Source organism: Ranitomeya imitator, chromosome 3 (assembly GCF_032444005.1).
Source record: "Ranitomeya imitator isolate aRanImi1 chromosome 3, aRanImi1.pri, whole genome shotgun sequence".
Classification (NCBI taxonomy): Eukaryota; Metazoa; Chordata; class Amphibia; order Anura; family Dendrobatidae; genus Ranitomeya; species Ranitomeya imitator.
The window spans coordinates 438,920,457-438,945,732 of record NC_091284.1 but is presented as its reverse complement, the minus strand read 5'-3'; the positions used below and the strand labels follow the sequence as shown (position 1 = coordinate 438,945,732).

The 25,276-nt window shown below is 46.9% G+C and overlaps 1 protein-coding gene and 4 non-coding genes across 5 annotated transcripts in view; 1 reads left to right on the top strand and 4 right to left on the bottom strand.

The window, feature by feature from the left end:
• Positions 1-594: 594 nt before the first annotated feature.
• Positions 595-812, bottom strand: LOC138673339 (small nucleolar RNA U3). Its single transcript, XR_011319976.1, has one exon. It is a non-coding gene; the product is annotated as a small nucleolar RNA U3 (small nucleolar RNA).
• Positions 813-12,612: 11,800 nt separating this feature from the next.
• LOC138673329 (small nucleolar RNA U3) lies at positions 12,613-12,830 on the bottom strand. The gene has a single exon (XR_011319966.1). It is a non-coding gene; the product is annotated as a small nucleolar RNA U3 (small nucleolar RNA).
• A 5,857-nt stretch (positions 12,831-18,687) lies between these two features.
• Positions 18,688-18,905, bottom strand: LOC138673336 (small nucleolar RNA U3). The gene has a single exon (XR_011319973.1). It is a non-coding gene; the product is annotated as a small nucleolar RNA U3 (small nucleolar RNA).
• Positions 18,906-19,252: 347 nt separating this feature from the next.
• The window catches only part of LOC138671655 (uncharacterized), an 88,565-nt gene continuing 82,541 nt past the window's right edge, over positions 19,253-25,276 (top strand). The window contains exon 1 of the mRNA XM_069759826.1: positions 19,253-19,325. The gene's annotated coding sequence lies outside the window, so the exon portion shown is untranslated. The remainder of the gene's footprint in view (positions 19,326-25,276) is intronic.
• LOC138673350 (small nucleolar RNA U3) lies at positions 22,591-22,808 on the bottom strand. The gene has a single exon (XR_011319987.1). It is a non-coding gene; the product is annotated as a small nucleolar RNA U3 (small nucleolar RNA).

Sequence of the window (25,276 nt, the reverse complement as noted above, 5' to 3'; positions counted from 1 at the left end):
CAAACTCTTTGCAGATGTTGTCCTTGGTGGGATTTGAACCCAGGACTCCAGTGCTGCAAGGCTGCTGTGCTATCCACTGCGCCATGAAAACTATCACGATTACCAACAACATTGTTCCAAAAATTTTCAGAAGATGACAATCTTGGATTAAGGTTTTCCAATAATACCCTATGCATTATGAACCCTTTTACATCCCAATTCTTTTTTTCACATTACAATATATAACCCAACCACTCAGCTTGTGATCTCTCCCTCCGCCCTCCCTGTAACAGAGAGGGAGAACGATCATCCATGAAGCCCAATATGTCACGAAAAAACAATCTCGGAACCGCTAGGATCCATTGAAGCGTTCCTGAGTTATTACCTCATAAAGGGACACTGGTCAGAATTGCAAAAAACGGCAAGGTCTTTAAGGTCAAAAGAGGCTGGGTCATGAAGGGGTTAAGTAAATACTAAAAAAAAAAAAAAAATGCTACTTTAATACAGTAAACAGAAAGCTGATATTTAATGATCAACAATCCTTAAGATGACATCACCAATAATACAGAAACCTTTAATCTACTTTTATTACTTAAAAAAAAAAAATATGTCCCAGCCACTCAGCTTGTGATCTCCCCCTCCGCCCTCCCTGTAACAGAGAAGGAGAACAATCATCACCAGCAATCAGCCCCTGCAATGAAGCAGAACTGAGAGCTCACTTCACGCTCAGGAGAGATCACTACAGCTCCTCCTCGTGGTTGGGAAGTTTGGACACTTTAGAGCACATTTCTCAAGTTACACACTATAGAAATGATCCCTGAAAGTATAGTCTTAACCTCTTTCTGGCCGTGATGCCCCTCCGGGGGATAGGACCCTGCGTGTAACATTAGGGAGACATCACACGAGGTGACACATGATGACCCTGTGAGACGTGATACATTGTGATACATTGTGGGGGATCAGAGACCTGACTGCAGAGTAACTAGAAGCTTCTATACTTGTGTACGAGCTGGAAACCATCACACCCATAATGCATCTGCTCTCTTACCTAAATTAGCATAAGTGAATGTACAGTGTCAGTGGGAGACAACGCCCCCTCTGTAGCCCCGCCCATTCCCCTGCACTGATCAGGTGACTGCCTGCACATGCTGCTCCTCTGCATGGCACATAGGACGGAGGTACAGGGCCGGTCAGGGGACATCGGTGAGGGCCGGTCAGGGAACATGGGTCAGGGCCGGTAACACAAACGCCTCCTGGTCATTATTTATTCCTGTGTCACCCGTATTATTCTGCACAGTCCTTGTCTTCAGGCAGCGACAGAACTAAGAGATCCAAGAGCAAGAAAGCCCCCTGCCCGGACCCCATAGTGAGCCGCAGCTTCAGCATGGAGGATTGTCAGGGCATGGCAGGCAGATGTGTCCGCACAGGCTCCCGGAGAACTGACTAGCTAGGTTCACATTACGTTATGTGAACCCGTTAAACGGACTACGTTACACCGCAGCATAACGCGGTGTAACGTAGTCCGTTAACGCCGCCATTACTTGTAATGGCGAAAGCATCGCTAGTGCATGCCCAAATTGGGCATGCACTAGCGATGTGCCGTCATTTGAGTGACGGACCGCGAACACTGCTTGCAGCGTTCGCGGTCCGTTCCTCGCTAGCGCAGATCGAGCATCTGCGCTAGCAGGATCGGCAAACGCGATCCCTTTTGGGACATTGAGTTAGCGCAGTCCGTAGAACTATGTGCTAAACGGACTGCCCTAACGCAATGTGACCCTAGCTTTCGGCTAGTTTCACACATCCGTTTTTTGTTTTCAGGCTAAATCCGGCCAATTTTTTAACCCCTTCCCGACCCATGACGCCACGTAGGCGTCATGAAAGTCGGTGCCAATCCGACCCATGACGCCTATGTGGCGTCATGGAAAGATCGCGTCCCTGCAGGCCGGGTGAAAGGGTTAACTCCCATTTCACCCGATCTGCAGGGACAGGGGGAGTGGTAGTTTAGCCCAGGGGGGGTGGCTTCACCCCCTCGTGGCTACGATCGCTCTGATTGGCTGTTGAAAGTGAAACTGCCAATCAGAGCGATTTGTAATATTTCACCTATTATAACTGGTGAAATATTACAATCCAGCCATGGCCGATGCTGAAATATCATCGGCCATGGCTGGAAATACTAATGTGCACCCACCCCACCCCACCGATCGCCCCCCCAGCCCCCCGATCTGTGGTCCGCTCCCCTCCGTCCTGTGCTCCGCTCCCCCCGTGCTCCAATCACACCCCCCGTGCTCCAATCAAACCCCTAGGGTTAGGGGTAGGGTTAGGGGTAGGGTTAGGGGTACAGTTAGGGGTAGGGTTAGGGGTAGGGTTAGGGTTAGGGTTTCGGTATGTGCACACGTATTCTGGTCCTCTGCGGATTTTTCCGCTGCGGATTTGATAAATCCGCAGTGCTAAACCGCTGCGGATTTATGGCGGATTTACCGCGTTTTTTTCTGCGCATTTCACTGCGGTTTTACAACTGCGATTTTCTATTGGAGCAGTTGTAAAACCGCTGCGGAATCCGCACAAAGAAGTGACATGCTGCGGAATGTAAACCGCTGCGTTTCCGTGCAGTTTTTCCGCAGCATGTGTACAGCGATTTTTGTTTCCCGTAGGTTTACATTTAACTGTAAACTCATGGGAAACTGCTGCGGATCCGCAGCGTTTTCCGCAGCGTGTGCACATACCTTTAGAATTAGGCTATGTGCACACGGTGCGGATTTGGCTGCGGATCTGCAGCGGATTGGCCGCTGCGGATTCGCAGCAGTGTTCCATCAGGTTTACAGTACCATGTAAACCTATGGAAAACCAAATCCGCTGTGCCCATGGTGCGGAAAATACCGCGCGGAAACGCTGCGTTGTATTTTCCACAGCATGTCAATTCTTTGTGCGGATTCCGCAGCGTTTTACACCTGTTCCTCAATAGGAATCCGCAGGTGAAATCCGCACAAAAAACACTGGAAATCCGCGGAAAATCCGCAGGTAAAACGCAGTGCCTTTTACCCGCGGATTTTTCAAAAATGGTGCGGAAATATCTCACACGAATCCGCAACGTGGGCACATAGCCTTAGGGTTAGGGTTGGAATTAGGGTTGTGGTTAGGGGTGTGATTAGGGTTATGGCTACAGTTGGGATTAGGGTTAGGGGTGTGTTGGGGTTAGTGTTGAAGTTAGAATTGAGGGGTTACCACTGTTTAGGCACATCAGGGGTCTCCAAACGCAACATGGCGCCACCATTGATTCCAGCCAATCTCGTATTCAAAAAGTCAAATGGTGCTCCCTCACTTCCGAGCCCTGACGTGTGCCCAAACAGTGGTTTACCCCCACATATGGGGTACCAGCATACTCAGGACAAACTGCGCAACAATTACTGGGGTCCAATTTCTCCTGTTACCCTTGTGAATCTAAAAAAATGCTTGCTAAAACATAATTTTTGAGGAAAGAAAAATGATTTTTTATTTTCACGGCTCTGCGTTGTAAACGTCTGTGAAGCACTTGGGGGTTCAAAGTGCTCACCACATATCTAGATAAGTTCCTTGGGGGGTCTAGTTTCTAAAATGGGGTCACTTGTGGGGGTTTCTACTGTTTAGGCACACCAGGGGCTCTGCAAACGCAACGTGACATCCGCAGACCATTCCATCAAAGTCTGCATTTCAAAAGTCACTACTTCCCTTCTGAGCCCCGACGTGTGCCCAAACAGTGGTTTACCCCCACTCATGGGGTATCAGCGTACTCAGGAGAAACTGGACAACAACTTTTGGGGTCCAATTTCTCCTGTAACCCTTGGAAAAATAAAAAATTCTGGGCTAAATAATTATTTTTGAGGAAAGAAAACGTATTTATTATTTTCACGGCTCTGCATTATAAACTTCTATGAAGCACTTGGGGGTTCAAAGTGCTCACCACACATCTAGATAAGTTCCTTTCGGGGTCTAGTTTCCAAAATGGGGTCACTTGTGGGGGGTTTCTACTGTTTAGGCACATCAGGGGCTCTGCAAACGCAACGTGACGCCCGCAGAGCATTCCATCAAAGTCTGCATTTCAAAACGTCACTACTTCAATTCCAAGCCCCGGCATGTGCCCAAACAGTAGTTTACCCCCACATATGTGGTATCACTGTAATCAGGAGAAACTGGACAACAAATATTGGGGTCAAATTTCTCCTGTTACCCTTGGGAAAATTAAAAAATTCTGGGCTAAATAATTATTTTTGAGGAAAGAAAACGTATTTATTATTTTCACGGCTCTGCATTATAAACTTCTATGAAGCGCTTGGGGGTTCAAAGTGCTCACCACACATCTAGATAAGTTCCTTTCGGGGTCTAGTTTCCAAAATGGGGTCACTTGTGGGGGGTTTCTACTGTTAAGCCACATCAGGGGCTCTGCAAACGCAACATGACGCCCACAGAGCATTCCATCAAAGTCTGCATTTCAAAACGTCACTACTTCACTTCCGAGCCTCGGCATGTGCCCAAACAGTGGTTTACCCCCACATATGGGGTATCAGCGTACTCAGGAGAGATTGGACAACAACTTTTGGGGTCCAATTTCTTCTGTAACTCTTGGGAAAATAAAAAATTCTGGGCTAAATAATTATTTTTGAGGAAAGAAAACGTATTTATTATTTTCACGGCTCTGCATTATAAACTTCTATGAAGCACTTGGGGGTTCAAAGTGCTCACCACACATCTAGATAAGTTCCTTTGGGGGTCTAGTTTCCAAAATGGGGTCACTTGTGGGGGGTTTCTACTGTTAAGCCACATCAGGGGCTCTGCAAACGCAACGTGACGCCCACAGAGCATTCCATCAAAGTCTGCATTTCAAAACGTCACTACTTCACTTCCGAGCCCCGGCATGTGCCCAAACAGTGATTTACCCCCACATATGGGGTATCAGCGTACTCAGGAGAAACTGGACAACAACTTTTGGGGTCAAATTTCTCCTGTTACCCTTGGGAAAATAAAAAATTGCAGGCTAAAAGATCATTTTTGAGAAAATATTTTTTTTTTTTTTATTTTCATGGCTCTGCGTTATAAACTTCTGTGAAGCACTTGGGGGTTCAAAGTCCTCACCACACATCTAGATTAGTTCCTTTGGGGGTCTAGTTTCCAAAATGGGGTCATTTCTGGGGGATCTCCAATGTTTAGGCACACAGGGGCTCTCCAAACGTGACATGGTGTCCGCTAATGATTGGAGCTAATTTTCCATTTAAAAAGCCAAATGGCGTGCCATCCCTTCCGAGCCCTGCCGTGCGCCCAAACAGTGGTTTACCCCCACATATGGGGTATCAGCGTACTCAGGACAAACTGGACAACAATATTTGTGGTCCAATTTCTCCTATTATCCTTGGCAAAATAGGAAATTCCAGGCTAAAAAATCATTTTTGAGGAAAGAAAAATTATTTTTTATTTTCATGGCTCTGCGTTATAAACTTCTGTGAAGTACCTGGGGGTTTAAAGTGCTCAATATGCATCTAGATAAGTTCATTGGGGGGTCTAGTTTCCAAAATGGGGTCACTTGTGGGGGAGCTCCAATGTTTAGGCACACAGGGGCTCTCCAAACGCGACATGGTGTCCGCTAACAATTGGAGCTAATTTTCCATTCAAAAGGTCAAATGGCGCGCCTTCCCTTCCGAGCCTTACCATGTGCCCAAACAGTGGTTTACCCCCACATATGAGGTATCGACGTACTCGGGAGAAATTGCCCAACAAATTTTATGATCCATTTTATCCTACTGCCCATGTGAAAATGAAAAAATTGAGGCGAAAAGAATTTTTTTGTGAAAAAAAAGTACTTTTTCATTTTTACAGATCAATTTGTGAAGCACCTGAGGGTTTAAAGTGCTCACTAGGCATCTAAATAAGTTCCTTGGGGGGTCTAGTTTCCAAAATGGGGTCACTTGTGGGGGAGCGCCAATGTTTAGGCACACAGGAGCTATCCAAACGCGACATGGTGTCCGCTAACGATGGAAATAATTTTTCATTCAAAAAGTCAAATGGCGCTCCTTCCCTTCCGAGCCTTACCATGTGCCCAAACAGTGGTTTACCCCCACATGTGAGGTATTGGTGTACTCTGGAGAAATTGCCCAACACATTTTAGGATCCATTTTATCCTGTTGCCCATGTAAAAATGAAAAAATTTAGGCTAAAAGAATTTTTTTGTGAAAAAAAAGTACTTTTTCATTTTTACGGATCAATTTGTGAAGCACCTGGGGGTTCAAAGTGCTCACTATGCATCTAGATAAGTTCCTTGGGGCGTCTAGTTTCCAAAATGGGGTCACTTGTGGGGGAGCTCCAATTTTTAGGCACACGGGGGCTCTCCAAACCTGACATGGTGTCCGCTAAAGAGTGGAGCCAATTTTTAATTCAAAAAGTCAAATGGCGCTCCTTCCCTTCCAAGCCCTGCCGTGCGCCCAAACAGTGGTTTACCCCCACATATGAGGTATCAGCGTACTCAGGACAAATTGGACAACAACTTTCGTGGTTCAGTTTCTCCTTTTACCATTGGGAAAATAAAAAAATTGTTGCTAAAAGATAATTTTTGTGACTAAAAAGTTAAATGTTCATTTTTTCCTTCCATGTTGCTTCTGCTGCTGTGAAGCACCTGAAGGGTTAATAATCTTCTTGAATGTGGTTTTGAGTACCTTGAGGGGTGCAGTTTTTAGAATGGTGTCACTTTTGGGTATTTTCAGCCATATAGACCCCTCAAACTGACTTCAAATGTGAGGTGGTCCCTAAAAAAAAGGTTTTGTAAATTTCGTTGTAAAAATGACAAATCGCTGGTCAAATTTTAACCCTTATAACTTCCTAACAAAAAAAAATTTTGTTTCCAAAATTGTGCTGATGTAAAGTAAACATGTGGGAAATGTTATTTATTAACTATTTTGTGTCACATATCTCTCTGGTTTAACAGAATAAAAATTCAAAATGTGAAAATTGCGAAATTTTCAAAATTTTCGCCAAATTTCCGTTTTTATCACAAATAAACGCAGAATTTATTGACCTAAATTTACCACTAACACGAAGCCCAATATTTCACGAAAAAACAATCTCAGAACCGCTAGGATCCGTTGAAGCGTTCCTGAGTTATTACCTCATAAAGGGACACTGGTCAGAATTGCAAAAAACGGCAAGGTCTTTAAGGTCAAAATAGGCTGGGTCATGAAGGGGTTACAAAGCGGGCACAAATTGTGAAAAACTGATGCCCCGGATCCGTTTTTTAGCTGGAACTGGTCTTCTTTCATGCAAAAGGATTTTTTTACTTCCTGGTTCCAGGGAAGAGGAGAGGGAGAGAGACCCCAGAACAGAAAATCTGCATGATTTGTATGGACAATGCTTGGAAAACCAGATCCGGGTGCCGGATTCAGTGTTTCACATTTCCGTTTCATGAGTACCTCATACATATCTGTTTATTTGGCAACTTTTAAATCATATTTTGTAAAGATTTTATTAGTCTTGTCCTTAACATAGTTAATAAAAAAGAAAGCTAATATTCAGTAATATGTATCCTACAAAAAGTATTCAATTAACCCCTTCCCGACCTTTGACGCATACGCTGCGTCATGAAAGTCGGTGCCATTCCGACCCATGACGCAGCATATGCGTCATGGAAAGATCGCGTCCCTGCAGATCGGGTGGAAGGGTTAACTTCAATTTCACCCGATCTGCAGGGACAGGGGGAGTGGTAGTTTAGCCCAGGGGGGGTGGCTTCACCCCCCGTGGCTACGATCGCTCTGATTGGCTGTTGAAAGTGAAACTGCCAATCAGAGCGATTTGTAATATTTCACCTAAAAAAAATGGGGAAATATTACAATCCAGCCATGGCCGATGCTGCAATATCATCGGCCATGGCTGGAAACACTAATGTGCACCCACCCCACCCCACCGATCGCCCCCCCAACCCCCCGATCTGTGGTCCGCTCCCCTCCGTCCTGTGCTCCGCTCCCCCCGTGCTCCAATCACACCCCCCGTGCTCCAATCAAACCCCCCCGCACTCCGAACCCTCCCCCCGCACAGCGATCCCCCCCCGTGCTCTGATCCACCCGCCCGCACAGCGATCCCCCACTCTGTGCTCCAATCCACCCCCCCGTGTTCCGATCCACCCCCCCCCATGCTCCGATCCACCCCCCCGTGCTCCGACGCCCCCCCCCCCCCCGTGCCCTGATCTCCCCCCCCCCTTATACTTACCTGGCCTCCCGGGGTCCGTCCATCTTCTTTCCTGGGCGCCGCCATCTTCCAAAATGGCGGGCGCATGTGCAGTGCGCCCGCCGAATCTGCCGGCCGGCAGATTCGTTCCAGAGTGAATTTTGATCACTGAGATAAAACCTATCTCAGTGATCAAAATAAAAAAAAAAGTAAATGACCCCCCCCCCCCCCTCTTTGTCACCCCCATAGGTAGGGACAATAAAAAAAATATATTTTTTTTCCACTAAGGTTGGGGTAAGAACTAGGGTTAGGGTTAGGGGTAGGGTTAGGGGTAGGGTTAGGGTTCGGGATGTGCACACGTATTCTGGTCCTATGCGGATTTTTCCGCAGAGGATTTGATAAATCCGCAGTGCTAAACCGCTGTGGATTTACCGCGGTTTTTCTGTGCATTTCACTGCGGTTTTACAACTGCGATTTTCTATTGGAGCAGTTGTAAAACCGCTGCGGAATCCGCAGAAAGAAGTGACATGCTGCGGAATGTAAACCGCTGCGTTTCCGTGCAGTTTTTCCGCAGCATGTGTACAGCGATTTTTGTTTCCCATAGGTTTACATTGAACTGTAAGCTCATGGGAAACTGCTGCGGATCCGCAGCGTTTTCCGCAGCGTGTGCACATACCTTTAGAATTAGGCTATGTGCACACGGTGCGGATTTGGCTGCGGATCCGCAGCGGATTGGCCGCTGCGGATTCGCAGCAGTGTTCCATCAGGTATACAGTACCATTTAAACATATGGAAAGCCAAATCCGCTGTGCCCATGGTGCGGAAAATACCGCGCGGGAACGCTGCGTTGTATTTTCCGCAGCATGTCAATTCTTTGTGCGGATTCCGCAGCGTTTTACACCTGTTCCTCAATAGGAATCCGCAGGTGAAATCCTCACAAAAAACACTGGCAATCCGCGGAAAATCCGCAGGTAAAACGCAGTGCCTTTTACCCGCGGATTTTTCAAAAATGGTGCTGAAAAATCTCATTCGAATCCGCAACGTGGGCACATAGCCTTAGGGTTAGGGTTGGAATTAGGGTTGTGGTTAGGGTTAGGGGTGTGTTGGGGTTACGGGTGTGTTGTGGTTAGGGTTGTGATTAGGGTTACGGCTACAGTTGGGATAAGGGTTAGGGGTGTGATGGAGTTAGAATTGAGGGGTTTCCACTGTTTAGGCACATCAGGGGGTCTCCAAACGCAACATGGCGCCACCATTGATTCCAGCCAATCTTGTATTCAAAAAGTCAAATGGTGCTCCCTCACTTCCGAGCCCCGACGTGTGCCCAAACAGTGGTTTACTCCCACATATGGGGTACCAGCATAATCAGGACAAACTGCGCAACAATTACTGGGGTCCAATTTCTCCTGTTACCCTTGAGAAAATAAAAAAATGCTTGCTAAAACATCATTTTTGAGGAAAGAAAAATGATTTTTTATTTTCACGGCTCTGCGTTGTAAACGTCTGTGAAGCACTTGGGGGTTCAAAGTGCTCACCACATATCTAGATAAGTTCCTTGGGGGGTCTAGTTTCCAAAATGGGGTCACTTGTGGGGGGTTTCTACTGTTTAGGCACACCAGGGGCTCTGCAAACGCAACATGACGTCCGCAGACCATTCCATCAAAGTCTGCATTTCAAAAGTCACTACTTCCCTTCTGAGCCCCGAAGTGTGCCCAAACAGTGGTTTACCCCCACACATGGGGTATCAGCGTACTCAGGAGAAACTGGACAACAACTTTTGGGGTCCAATTTCTCCTGTAACCCTTGGGAAAATAAAAAATTCTGGGCTAAAAAATTATTTTTGAGGAAAGAAAACGTATTTATTATTTTCACGGCTCTGCGTTATAAACTTCTGTAAAGCACTTGGGGGTTGAAAGTGCTCACCACATATCTAGATAAGTTCCTTTGGGGGTCTAGTTTCCAAAATGGGGTCACTTGTGGGGGGTTTCTACTGTTTAGGCACACCAGGGGCTCTGCAAACGCAACGTGACGCCCGCAGACCATTCCATCAAAGTCTGCATTTCAAAAGTCACTACTTCCCTTCTGAGCCCCCACGTGTGCCCAAACAGTGGTCTACCCCCACATATTGGGTATCAGCGTACTCAGGAGAAACTGGACAACAACTTTTGGGGTCAAATTTCTCCTGTTACCCTTGGGAAAATAAAAAATTGCGGGCTAAAAAATCATTTTTGAGAAAAGAATTTTTTTATTTTTATTTTCATGGCTCTGCGTTATAAACTTCTATGAAGCACTTGAGGGTTCAAAGTGCTCACCACACATCTAGATTAGTTCCTTTGGGGGTCTAGTTTCCAAAATGGGGTCATTTGTGGGGGATCTCCAATGTTTAGGCACACAGGGGCTCTCCAAACGCGACATGGTGTCCGCTAATGATTGGAGCTAATTTTCCATTTAAAAAGCCAAATGGCGTGCCTTCCCTTCTGAGCCCTGCCGTGCGCCCAAACAGTGGCTTACCCCCACATATGGGGTATCTGCGTACTCAGGACAAACTGGACAACAACATTTGTGGTCCAATTTCTCCTATTACCATTGGCAAAATAGGAAATTCCAGGCTAAAAAATCATTTTTGAGAAAAGAAAAATTATTTTTTATTTTCATGGCCCTGCATTATAAACTTCTGTGAAGCACCTGGGGGTTTAAAGTGCTCAGTATGCATCTAGATAAGTTCCTTGGGGGGTCTAGTTTCCAAAATGGGGTCACTTGTGGGGGAGCTCCATTGCATAGGCACACAGGGGCTCTCCAAATGCGACATGGTGTCCGCTAACAATTGGAGCTAATTTTCCATTCAAAAAGTCAAAAGGCGCACCTTCCCTTCCGAGCCATGCCGTGTGCCCAAACAGTGGTTTACCCCCACATATGAGGTATCGGCGTACTCGGGAGAAATTGCTCAACAAATTTTAGGATCCATTTTATCCTATTGCCCATGTGAAAATTAAAAAATTGAGGCGAAAAGAAATTTTTTGTGAAAAAAAAGTACTTTTTCATTTTTACAGATCAATTTGTGAAGCACCTGAGGGTTTAAAGTGCTCACTAGGCATCTAGATAAGTTCCTTGGGGGGTCCAGTTTCCAAAATGGGGTCACTTGTGGGGGAGCTCCAATGTTTAAGCACACAGGGTCTTTCCAAACGCGACATGGTGTCCGCTAACGATGGAAATAATTTTTCATTCAAAAAGTCAAATGGCGCTCCTTCCCTTCCGAGCCTTACCATGTGCCCAAACAGTGGTTTACCCCCACATGTGAGGTATCGGTGTACTCAGGAGAAATTGCCAAACAAATTTTAGGATCCATTTTATCCTGTTGTCCATGTGAAAATGAAAAAATTGAGGCTAAAAGAATTTTTTTTGTGAAAATATAGTACTTTTTCATTTTTACGGATCAATTTGTGAAGCACCTGGGGGTTTAAAGGGCTCACTATGCATCTAGATAAGTTCCTTGGGGCGTCTAGTTTCCAAAATGGGGTCACTTGTGGGGGAGCTCCAATTTTTAGGCACACGGGGGCTCTCCAAACGTGACATGGTGTCCGCTAAAGAGTGCAGCCAATTTTTCATTAAAAAAGTCAAATGGCGCTCCTTCCCTTCCAAGCCCTGCCGTGCGCCCAAACAGTGGTTTACCCGCACATGTGAGGTATCAGCGTACTCAGGACAAATTGGACAACAACTTTCGTGGTTCAGTTTCTCCTTTTACCATTGGTTAATAAACTTCTGGAATGTGGTTTTGTGCACCTTGAGGAGTGCAGTTTTTAGAATGGTGTCACTTTTGGGTATTTTCAGCCATATAGACCCCTCAAACTGACTTCAAATGTGAGGTGGTCCCTAAAAAAAATGGTTTTGTAAATTTCGTTGTAAAAATGAGAAATCGCTGGTCAAATTTTAACCCTTATAACTTCCTAGCAAAAAAAAATTTTGTTTCCAAAATTGTGCTGATGTAAAGTAGACGTGTGGGAAATGTTATTTATTAACTATTTTGTGTCACATACCTCTCTGGTTTAACAGAATAAAAATTCAAAATGTGAAAATTGCGAAATTTTCAAAATTTTCGCCAAATTTCCGTTTTTATCACAAATAAACACAGAATTTATTGACCTAAATTTACCACTAACATGAAGCCCAATATGTCACGAAAAAACAATCTCAGAACCGCTAGGATCCGTTGAAGCGTTCCTGAGTTATTACCTCATAAAGGGACACTGGTCAGAATTGCAAAAAACGGCAAGGTCTTTAAGGTCAAAATAGGCTGGGTCATGAAGGGGTTAAGTAAATACTAAAAAAAAAAAAAAATGCTACTTTAATACAGTAAACAGAAAGCTGATATTTAGTGATCAACAAACCTTAAGATGACATCATCAATAATACAGAAACCTTTAATCTACTTTTATTACTTAAAAAAAAAATATAACCCCAACCACTCAGCTTGTGATCTCCCCCTCCGCCCTCCCTGTAACAGAGAAGGAGAACGATCATCACCAGCAATCAGCCCCTGCAATGAAGCAGAACTGAGAGCTCACTTCACGCTCAGGAGAGATCACTACAGCTCCTCCTCGTGGTTGGGAAGTTTGGACACTTTAGAGCACATTTCTCAAGTTACACACTATAGAAATGATCCCTGAAAGTATAGTCTTAACCTCTTCCTGGCCGTGATGCCCCTCCGGGGGATAGGACCCTGCGTGTAACATTAGGGAGACATCACACGAGGTGACACATGATGACCCTGTGAGACGTGATACATTGTGATACATTGTGGGGGATCAGAGACCTGACTGCAGAGTAACTAGAAGCGGAAACCATCACACCCATAATGCATCTGCTCTCTTACCTAAATTAGCAGAAGTGAAATCAAGCAGCCAGTGGGAGACAAGCTCCCCTCTGTAACTCCGCCCATTGCACTGAACTAGTCAGGTGACTGCCTGCACATGCCGCCCTTCCCCCGCCCACATTTCCTGCTCTCTGCTCCTCTACATGGCCCATAGGATGGATGTACAAGGTCGGTCAGGGGACATCAGTTCCCACCTCATTGTAGATTGTAAGCTCTCAGGAGAAGAGTCGTCTTATTTTGCTTTATTACTGTATTGTTAACGTTGTTGTTACCTATGACTGTTGTGTTTGAAACTGTTAAACTGTAAAGCGCTGCAGAATATGTTGGCGCTATATAAATAAAGATTATTATTATTATTATCAGTCAGGGGACATCGGTCAGGGGATATTGGTCAGGGTCGGTGACACAAACGCCTCCTGGTCATCATTTATTCCTGTGTTACCCGTATTACTCTGCACAGTCCTTGTCTTCAGGCAGCGACAGAACTAAGAGATCCAAGAGCAAGAAAGCCCCCTGCCCGGACCCCATAGTGAGCCGCAGCTTCAGCATGGAGGATTGTCAGGGCATGGCCAGGCAGATGTGTCCGCACAGGCTCCCGGAGAACTGACTAGCTAGTTTCACACATCCGTTTTTTGTTTTCAGGCTAAATCCGGACAATTTTTTAAAAAGCGGATCCGGCACAAATTGTGAAAAACTGATGCGTCGGATCCGTTTTTTATCTGGATCTGGTCTTCTTTAACCCCTTCATGACCCAGCCTATTTTGACCTTAAAGACCTTGCCGTTTTTTGCAATTCTGACCAGTGTCCCTTTATGAGGTAATAACTCAGGAACGCTTCAATGGATCCTAGCGGTTCTGAGATTGTTTTTTTGTGACATATTGGGCTTCATGTTAGTGGTAAATTTAGGTCAATAAATTCTGTGTTTATTTGTGATAAAAACGGAAATTTGGCGAAAATTTTGAAAATTTTGCAATTTTCACATTTTGAATTTTTATTCTGTTAAACCAGAGAGGTATGTGACACAAAATAGTTAATAAATAACATTTCCCACACGTCTACTTTACATCAGCACAATTTTGGAAACAAAATTTTTTTTTGCTAGGAAGTTATAAGGGTTAAAATTTGACCAGCGATTTCTCATTTTTACAACGAAATTTACAAAACCATTTTTTTTGGGACCACCTCACATTTGAAGTCAGTTTGAGGGGTCTATATGGCTGAAAATACCCAAAAGTGACACCATTCTAAAAACTGCACCCCTCAAGGTACTCAAAACCCCATTCAAGAAGTTTATTAACCCTTCAGGTGCTTCACAGCAGCAGAAGCAACATGGAAGGAAAAAATGAACAATTAACTTTTTAGTCACAAAAATGATTTTTCAGCAACAATTTTTGTATTTTCCCAATGGTAAAAGGAGAAACTGAACCACGAAAGTTGTTGTCCAATTTGTCCTGAGTACGCTGATACCTCATATGTGGGGGTAAACCACTGTTTGGGCGCACGGCAGGGCTTGGAAGGGAAGGAGCGCCATTTGACTTTTTGAATGAAAAATTGGCTGCACTCTTTAGCGGACACCATGTCACGTTTGGAGAGCCCCCGTGTGCCTAAAAATTGGAGCTCCCCCACAAGTGACCCCATTTTGGAAACTAGACGCCCCAAGGAACTTATCTAGATGCACAGTGAGCCCTTTAAACCCCCAGCTGCTTCACAAATTGATCCGTAAAAATGAAAAAGTACTATTTTTTCACAAAAAAAATTCTTTTAGCCTCAATTTTTTCATTTTCACATGGACAACAGGATAAAATGGATCCTAAAATTTGTTTGGCAATTTCTCCTGAGCACACCGATACCTCACATGTGGGGGTAAACCACTGTTTGGGCACATGGTAAGGCTCGGAAGGGAAAGAGCGCCATTTGACTTTTTGAATGAAAAATTATCTCCATCGTTAGCGGACACCATGTCGCGTTTGGAGAGACCCTGTGTGCTTAAACATTGGAGCTCCCCAACAAGTGACCCCATTTTGGAAACTGGACCCCCCAAGGAACTTATGTAGATGCCTAGTGAGCACTTTAAACCCTCAGGTGCTTCACAAATTGATCCGTAAAAATGAAAAAGTACTCTTTTTTCACAAAAAATTTCTTTTCACCTCAATTTTTTTCATTTTCACATGGGCAATAGGATAAAATGGATCCTAAAATTTGTTGAGCAATTTCTCCCGAGTACGCCGATACCTCATATGTGGGGGTAAACCACTGTTTGGGCACACGGCAGGGCTCAGAAGGGAAGGCACGCCTTTTGACTTTTTGAATGGAAAATTAGCTCCATTTGTTAGCGGACACCATGTCGCATTTGGAGAGCCCCTGTGTGCCTATGCAATGGAGCTCCCCCACAAGTGACCCCATTTTGGAAACTAGACCCCCAAAGGAACTAATCTAGATGTGTGGTGAGCACTTTGAACCCTCAAGTGCTTCACAGAAGTTTATAACGCAGAGCCATGAAAATAAAAATAAAAAATTCTTTTTTCAAAAATGATTTTTTAGCCCGCAATTTTTTATTTTCCCAAGGGTAACAGGAGAAATTTGACCCCAAAAGTTGTTGTCCAGTTTCTCCTGAGTACGCTGATACCCAATATGTGGGCGTAAACCACTGTTTAGGCACATGCTGGGGCTCGGAAGTGAAGTAGTGACGTTTTGAAATGCAGACTTTGATGGAATGCTCTGCGGGCGTCACGTTGCGTTTGCAGAGCCCCTGATGTGGCTAAACAGTAGAAACCCACCACAAGTGACCCCATTTTGGAAACTAGACCCCGAAAGGAACTTATCTAGATGTGAGGTGAGCACTTTGAACCCCCAAGTGCTTCACAGAAGTTAATAACACAGAGCAGTGAAAATAATAAATACGTTTTCTTTCCTCAAAAATAATTTTTTAGCCCAGAATTTTTTATTTTACCAAGGGTTACAGGAGAAATTGGACCCCAAAAGTTGTTGTCCAGTTTCTCCTGAGTACGCTGATACCCCATGTGTGGGGGTAAACCACTGTTTGGGCACACGTCGGGGCTCAGAAGGGAAGTAGTGACTTTTGAAATGCAGACTTTGATGGAATGGTCTGCGGGCGTCACGTTGCGTTTGCAGAGCCCCTGGTGTGCCTAAACAGTAGAAACCCCACACAAGTGACCCCATTTTGGAAACTAGACCCCCAAAGGAACTTATCTAGATATGTGGTGAGCACTTTCAACCCCCAAGTGCTTTAGGCTACGTTCACATTAGCGTTCCGTCGGTGACGCAGCGGCGACGCGCCCCTATGTTTAACATAGGGGACGCGTGCGTTTTTTTGGTTGCGTTTTTCGACACGTGTGTCGTTTCCGACGCTAGCGTCGGATGCAAGAAAATGCAACAAGTTGCATTTTTCGTGCATCCGATTTTCGTCAAAAAACCCTAATCACAACCCTAACCCCAACACACCCGTAACCCCAACACACCCCTAACCCTAACCACAACCCTAATTCCAACCCTAACCCTAAGGCTATGTGCCCACGTTGCGGATTCGTATGAGATTTTTCAGCACCATTTTTGAAAAATCCACGGGTAAAAGGCACTGCGTTTTACCTGCGGATTTACCGCGGATTTCCAGTGTTTTTTGTCCGGATTTCACCTGCGGATTCCTATTGAGGAACAGGTGTAAAACGCTGCGGAATCCGCACAAAGAATTGACATGCTGCGGAAAATACAACGCAGCGTTCCCGCGCGGTATTTTCCGCACCATGGGCACAGCGGATTTGGCTTTCCATATGTTTACATGGTACTGTAAACCTGATGGAACACTGCTGCGAATCCGCAGCGGCCAATCCGCACCGTGTGCACATAGCCTAATTCTAAAGGTATGTGCACACGCTGCGGAAAACGCTGCGGATCCGCAGCAGTTTCCCATGAGTTTACAGTTCAATGCAAACCTATGGGAAACAAAAATCGCTGTACACATGCTGCAGAAAAACTGCACGGAAACGCAGCGGTTTACATTCCGCAGCATGTCACTGCTTTCTGCGGATTCCGCAGCGGTTTTACAACTGCTCAAAGAGAAAATCGCTGTTGTAAAACCGCATTGAAATGCGCAGAAAAAACGCGGTAAATCCGCCATAAATCCGCAGCGGTTTAGCACTGCGGATTTATCAAATCCGCAGCGGAAAAATCCGCAGAGGACCAGAATACGTGTGCACATACCGAAACCCTAACCCTACCCCTAACCCTAACCCTACCCCTAACCCTAACCCTACCCCTAACCCTACCCCTAACCCTAACCCTAACCCTACCCCTAACCCTAACCCTAGTTCTTACCCCAACCTTAGTGGAAAAAAAATTTTTTTTTTTTTATTGTCCCTACCTATGGGGGTGACAAAGGGGGGGGGGTCATTTACTTTTTTTTATTTTGATCACTGAGATAGATTATCTCTCAGTGATCAAAATTCACTCTGGAACGAATCTGCCGACCGGCAGATTCGGCGGGCGCACTACAGATGCGCCCGCCATTTTGGAAGATGGCGGCGCCCAGGAAAGAAGACGGACGGTCCCCGGGAGGCCAGGTAAGTATAAGGGGGGGGAGATCAGGGCACGGGGGGGGCGTCGGAGCACGGGGGAATGGATCGGAACACGGGGGGTGGATTGGAGCACGGAGTGGGGGATCGCTGTGCGGGCGGGTGGATCGGAGCACGGGGGGGGGGGATCGCTGTGCGGGGGGGGGGATCGAAGTGCGCGGGGGTTTGATTGGAGCACGGGGGGTGCGATTGGAGCACGGGGGGAGCGGGCAGGAGGACGGGGGAGCGGAGCACAGGACCGAGGGGAGCGGACCACAGATCAGGGGGCTGGGGGGGCGATCGGAGGGGTGGGGTGGGTGCACATTAGTGTGTCCAGCCATGGCCGATGATATTGCAGCATCGGCCATGGCTGGATTATAACATTTCACCATTTTTTTAGGTGAAATATTACAAATCGCTCTGATTGGCAGTTTCACTTTCAACAGCCAATCAGAGCGATCGTAGCCACGAGGGGGTGAAGCCACCCCCCCCCCCCCCCTGGGCTAAACTACCACTCCCCCTGTCCCTGCAGATCGGGTGAAATGGGAGTTAACCCTTTCACCCCATCTGCAGGGACGCGATCTTTCCATGACGCATATGCTGCGTCATAGGTCGGAATGGCACCGACTTTCATGACGCAGCGTATGCGTCAAAGGTCGGGAAGGGGTTAATGCGCATGGATTTTTTTACTTCCTGGTTCCAGGGAAGAGAAGAGAGAGAGAGACCCCAAAACAGAAAATCTGCATGATTTGTATGGAAAATGCTTGGAAAACCGGATCCGGGTGCCGGATTCAGTGTTTCGCATTTCCGTTTCATGAGTACCTCATACATATCTGTTTATTTGGCAACTTTTAAATCATATTCTGTAAAGATTTTATTATTCTTGTTCTTAACATAGTTAATAAAGAAGAAAGTTAATATTCAGTAAAATGTATCCTATAAAAAATATTCAATTAAGTAAATACAAAAAAAATACTACTTTAATACAGTAAACAGAAAGCTGATATTTAGTGATCAACAAACCTTAATAGGACATCACCAATAATACAGAAGTCTTTCATCTACTTCTATTACTTTAGAAAAAAAAATGTCCCAACCACTCAGCTTGTGATCTCCCCCTCCGCCCTCCCTGTAACAGAGAAGGAGAACGATCATCACCAGCAATCAGCCCCTGCAATGAAGCAGAACTGAGAGCTCACTTCACGCTCGGGAAAGATCACTACAGCTCCTCCTCGTGGTTGGGAAGTTTGGACACTTTAGAGCACATTTCTCAAGTTACACACTATAGAAATGATCCCTGAAAGTATAGTCTTAACCGCTTCCTGGCCGTGATGACCCTCCGGGGGATAGGACCCTGCGTGTAACATTAGGGAGACATCACACGAGGTGACACATGATGACCATGTGAGACGTGATACATTGTGGGGGATCAGAGACCTGACTGCAGAGTAACTAGAAGCTTCTATACTTGTGTACGAGCTGGAAACCATCACACCCATAATGCATCTGCTCTCTTACCTAAATTAGCATAAGTGAACTCAAGCACTCAGTGGGAGACAACGCCCCCTCTGTAGCTCCGCCCATTCCCCTGCACTGATCAGGTGACTGCCTGCACATGCCGCCCTTCCCCCGCCCACATTTCCTGCTCCCTGCAGCTCTGCATGGCCCATAGGACGGAGGTACAGGGCCGGTCAGGGGACATCAGTCAGGGTCGGTGACACAAAATTCTCCTGGTAATCATTTATTCCTGTTAGGCTACGTTCACATTTGCGTCATGAGTTTTGCTACTTTGTGGTCATGTCTGCATGTGGTCAGGGTTGGCTGAAATAAGCCCCTAGAATACCGTCACCTCTGGTGAGGCGTTTTGTAAGTATGAATTCAGGGCTGGCAAAGGTGGGATTCATAATCTCTCTCCTGTCGGACAGAGCTTTGGAGAGGGCTACGCCGCTGTGGGAGCGCAATGATCATGTGGTGCAGAGTGTTCCTCGGTTTCTGGGCACTCTGAAACAGGTCTTTTTGGGACCCCAAGTCACCCATGATACGGCGCTCCAACTACTGGCATTGACTCAGGGTTCGTCCATGGTCAGCCATTTTGCCGTCCACTTCCGGACATTAGCGTCTGAGCTGGAGTGATCGGATAAAACCCTCATCCCGGTATTTTGGAGGGCGCTGGCTGACCATGTGAAGGACGCTTTGGCCACTAGGGAGATTCCTGCCACACTGGAGGAGCTCAAAGCTATATCAACTCGCATCGACCTTCTTTTCACGAGCAAAGGTTGGAGCGAGCCCAGTGTAGGCAGAGGTTTCAGCTGGCTCCCACCTTCGCCAAACCTTTGGAATCTCCGGTCCGGGCGTCCGAGTCACATGAGGCCATGGAGGCGTCACGAGCGGGATACAAGTCCCGGTCCGCTCGTGCACTTAAGGTTTGTCATGTTTGCTGGCAGTCAGGACACCTTGCCTCCAGGTGTCCTCAGCGGTCGGGGAAACGTCAGAGTCTAGTGGCAGTTGGAGGAGGTACATTAGACACGGCGATGTTTACCTCTAAGTTGTCCTTCAAGGGGACAATTACCTTAGGCCCATCCACTCTTATGGCAGAGCTTTGCGTCAACTCTGGGGCGGAGGGTAATTTTATGTCATCCGCTTTCGCCCAGCGACACGCAATACCCCTGGCGATGCTCGCCAAACCAGTTACCGTTCGATTGGTAAATGGGTCGACACTACCCTCACAGATTACACACCAAACCATTCCTTTCACTCTTTCTATGTCTCCATCTCATCAGGAGATTATCTCTTTATTAGTCATTCCTGAAGGAATTGATGAGTTCCTGTTGGGAATACCATGGCTACGCTACCACTCTCCTCATATAGAGTGGTCCTCAGGGAGAATTTTGGGATGGAGTAAATCCTGTGAGGGTAGATGTCAGAGGGAGTGCATTCAGGTTGCTATAACCGAGGTACCCACAGATCTTTCCTCTCCCAAGCACTATTGGCCCTATGCGGACATGTTCTCCAAAAGGGCTGCGGAGACCCTTCCGCCCCACCGCCCCTATGACTGTCCTATTGACCTTTTGCCTGGTGCAGAGCCTCCCCGGGGTCGAGTATATCCGTTATCTCTCCCGGAGACAGAGGCAATGTCTCAGTACATCCAAGAGAATCTGGCAAGAGGATTCATTAGGAAGTCAGTGTCACCTGCTGGGGCTGGGTTCTTCTTCGTGCAGAAGAAGAGTGGTAAACTACATCCATGCATAGACTACAGGGGTCTTAACGCCATCACCGTTAAGAACAAGTACCCACTACCCCTGATATCTGAGCTCTTTGATAGGCTACAGGGAGCAAGGGTATTCACTAAATTAGATCTGCGGGGTGCTTACAACCTGATTCGCATCTGTGAGGGGGACGAATGGAAGACGGCTTTTAACATCAGAGATGGGCACTATGAATATCTGGTGATACCCTTCGGGCTCTGTAATGCCCCAGCCGTTTTCCAAGACTTTGTGAACGACATCTTCCGGGATATGCTCACCACCTCGGTCGTAGTCTATCTGGATGATATTCTCATCTACTCTCCAGATATTGACCCCCATCGGAGAGATGTTCGCAAAGTCTTCGACCTCTTACGGGCAAACTCTCTCTACTCCAAGTTGGAGAAGTGTGTCTCTGAGCAGGAGTCCTTGCCTTTCCTTGGTTATATCATCTCTGCCCAGGGTTTGGCTATGAATCCTACCAAGCTACAGGCTGTGATGGACTGGCAGGAACCCCATTCTCTTAAAGCGGTGCAGCGCTTTATGGGGTTCATTAATTACTATCGCCAGTTCATCCCACACTTCTCAACTTTGGTAGCTCCCTTGGTTGCCCTCACCAAGAAGGGAGCAAATCCCAAGTTGTGGTCAGAGGAGGTCTCCAAGGCCTTTCTCTCGATTAAGTCACACTTCGCTAGCGCTCCCATCCTACATCGTCCCGATGTAGATAAGCCATTAATCATGGAGGTGGATGCCTCATCCGTTGGTGCTGGAGCAGTCCTTTTCCAAAAGGATGCTCAAGGTTGGAAGCATCCTTGCTTCTTCTTCTCCAAGACCTTCACACCGGCGGAGAGGAATTATTCCATCGGGGACAGGGAGTTGCTAGCCATGAAGTTGGCTTTCGCAGAGTGGAGACACCTCTTGGAGGGAGCTTGCTTTCCCTTCCAAGTGTTCACTGACCACAAGAACTTGGAGTTCTACAGACGGCCCAGCGGCTAAATTCTCACCAGGCTAGATGGTCCCTGTTCTTCTCCCGGTGTCATTTTACTCTCCATTTTCTCTCTGGGGAGCACAACACTCGTGCTGACGCTCTCTCCCGCTCCGTAGTGTCATCTGAGGAGGAGGAGCCTCAGCTTATTGTCCCTTCTGAGAGCCTGAGAACTGTGGCTCTGGTTTCGCTAGAGTCCGTTCCCCCGGGCAAGACTTTTGTACCAGCAAATTTGCGACCGGAGGTTCTCTCTTGGGCTCACTCGTCCAGGATGGGTGGACATTTTGGGACCAAGAGGACATCTGAGCTTTTGGCGAGGACGTACTGGTGGCCGCATATGGCTCGTGACGTCGGGGACTATATTAGGGCGTGTCTCCTGCGCCAAGAATCGGTTTCCTTGGCAACAGCCTGCTGGGCTACTTTACCTCCTGCCGGTGGCAGACAGGCCCTGGGAGATGGTCGGGATGGACTTCGTGGTGGGCTTAACCAAGTCTCGTAACTGCACCATTATCTGGGTAGTCACCGATCATTTCTCTAAGATGGTGCACTTGATGCCACTTCCGCGGTAACCTTCTGCACGGGCCTTGGCGGCGTTGTTCGTAAAACACATTTTCCATTTATATTTTGAAAAGATTTATTTTGGGGGGCTTAAGATAGTTAAGTAATAAAAAAAGCAATTTAATATTCTGTCAAGTTAAATAATTAAAAATAATTTCAATAATACAAGAATTTTTTGATCTACTTTTATTACATTTATAAAAATTTATCCCCACCACTCAGCTTGTGATCTCCCCCTCCGCCCTCCCTGTAACAGAGAAGGAGAATGATCATCACCAGCAATCAGCCCCTGCAATGAAGCAGAACTGAGAGCTCACTTCACGCTCAAGAGAAATCACTACAGCTCCTCCTCGTGGTTGGGAAGTTTGGACACTTTAGAGCACATTTCTCAAGTTACACACTATAGAAATGATCCCTGAAAGTATAGTCTTAACCTCTTCCTGGCCGTGATGACCCTCCGGGGGATAGGACCCTGCGTGTAACATTAGGGAGACATCACACGAGGTGACACATGATGACCCTGTGAGACGTGATACATTGTGATACATTGTGGGGGATCAGAGACCTGACTGCAGAGTAACTAGAAGCTTCTATACTTGTGTACGAGCTGGAAACCATCACACCCATAATGCATCTGCTCTCTTACCTAAATTAGCATAAGTGAACTCAAGCACTCAGTGGGAGACAACGCCCCCTCTGTAGCTCCGCCCATTCCCCTGCACTGATCAGGTGACTGCCTGCACATGCCGCCCTTCCCCCGCCCACATTTCCTGCTCTCTGCAGCTCTGCATGGCCCATAGGACGGAGGTACAGGGCCGGTCAGGGGACATCGGTCAGGGTCGGTGACACAAGATTCTCCTGGTAATCATTTATTCCTGTTAGGCTACGTTCACATTTGCGTCATGAGTTTTGCTACTTTGTGGTCATGTCTGCATGTGGTCAGGGTTGGCTGAAATAAGCCCCTAGAATACCGTCACCTCTGGTGAGGCGTTTTGTATGTATGAATTCAGGGCTGGCAAAGGTGGGATTCATAATCTCTCTCCTGTCGGACAGAGCTTTGGAGTGGGCTACGCCGCTGTGGGAGCGCAATGATCATGTGGTGCAGAGTGTTCCTCGGTTTCTGGGCACTCTGAAACAGGTCTTTTTGGGACCCCAAGTCACCCATGATACGGCGCTCCAACTACTGGCATTGACTCAGGGTTCGTTCATGGTCAGCCATTTTGCCGTCCACTTCCGGACATTAGCGTCTGAGCTGGAGTGATCGGATAAAACCCTCATCCCGGTATTTTGGAGGGCGCTGGCTGACCATGTGAAGGACGCTTTGGCCACTAGGGAGATTCCTGCCACACTGGAGGAGCTCAAAGCTATATCAACTCGCATCGACCTTCTTTTCACGAGCAAAGGTTGGAGCGAGCCCAGTGTAGGCAGAGGTTTCGGCTGGCTCCCACCTTCGCCAAACCTTTGGAATCTCCGGTCCGGGCGTCCGAGTCACATGAGGCCATGGAGGCGTCACGAGCGGGATACAAGTCCCGGTCCGCTCGTGCACTTAAGGTTTGTCATGTTTGCTGGCAGTCAGGACACCTTGCCTCCAGGTGTCCTCAGCGGTCGGGGAAACGTCAGAGTCTAGTGGCAGTTGGAGGAGGTACATTAGACACGGCGATGTTTACCTCTAAGTTGTCCTTCAAGGGGACAATTACCTTAGGCCCATCCACTCTTATGGCAGAGCTTTGCGTCAACTCTGGGGCGGAGGGTAATTTTATGTCATCCGCTTTCGCCCAGCGACACGCAATACCCCTGGTGATGCTCGCCAAACCAGTTACCGTTCGATTGGTAAATGGGTCGACACTACCCTCACAGATTACACACCAAACCATTCCTTTCACTCTTTCTATGTCTCCATCTCATCAGGAGATTATCTCTCTATTAGTCATTCCTGAAGGAATTGATGAGTTCCTGTTGGGAATACCATGGCTACTCTACCACTCTCCTCATATAGAGTGGTCCTCAGGGAGAATTTTGGGATGGAGTAAATCCTGTGAGGGTAGATGTCAGAGGGAGTGCATTCAGGTTGCTATAACCGAGGTACCCACAGAGCTTTCCTCTCTCCCCAAGCACTATTGGCCCTATGCGGACATGTTCTCCAAAAGGGCTGCGGAGACCCTTCCGCCCCACCGCCCCTATGACTGTCCTATTGACCTTTTGCCTGGTGCAGAGCCTCCCCGGGGTCGAGTATATCCGTTATCTCTCCCGGAGACAGAGGCAATGTCTCAGTACATCCAAGAGAATCTGGCAAGAGGATTCATTAGGAAGTCAGTGTCACCTGCTGGGGCTGGGTTCTTCTTCGTGCAGAAGAAGAGTGGTGAACTACGTCCATGCATAGACTACAGGGGTCTTAACGCCATCACCGTTAAGAACAAGTACCCACCACCCCTGATATCTGAGCTCTTTGATAGGCTACAGGGAGCAAGGGTATTCACTAAATTAGATCTGCGGGGTGCTTACAACCTGATTCGCATCTGTGAGGGGGACGAATGGAAGACGGCTTTTAACATCAGGGATGGGCACTATGAATATCTGGTGATACCCTTCGGGCTCTGTAATGGCCCAGCCGTTTTCCAAGACTTTGTGAACGACATCTTCCGGGATATGCTCACCACCTCGGTCGTAGTCTATCTGGATGATATTCTCATCTACTCTCCAGATATTGACCCCCATCGGAGAGATGTTCGCAAAGTCTTCGACCTCTTACGGGCAAACTCTCTCTACTCCAAGTTGGAGAAGTGTGTCTCTGAGCAGGAGTCCTTGCCTTTCCTTGGTTACCGTATTTTTCGGACTATAAGACGCACCGGACCATAAGACGCACCCCAAATTTGGGGTGAAAATTGCAGAAAAAAAGATT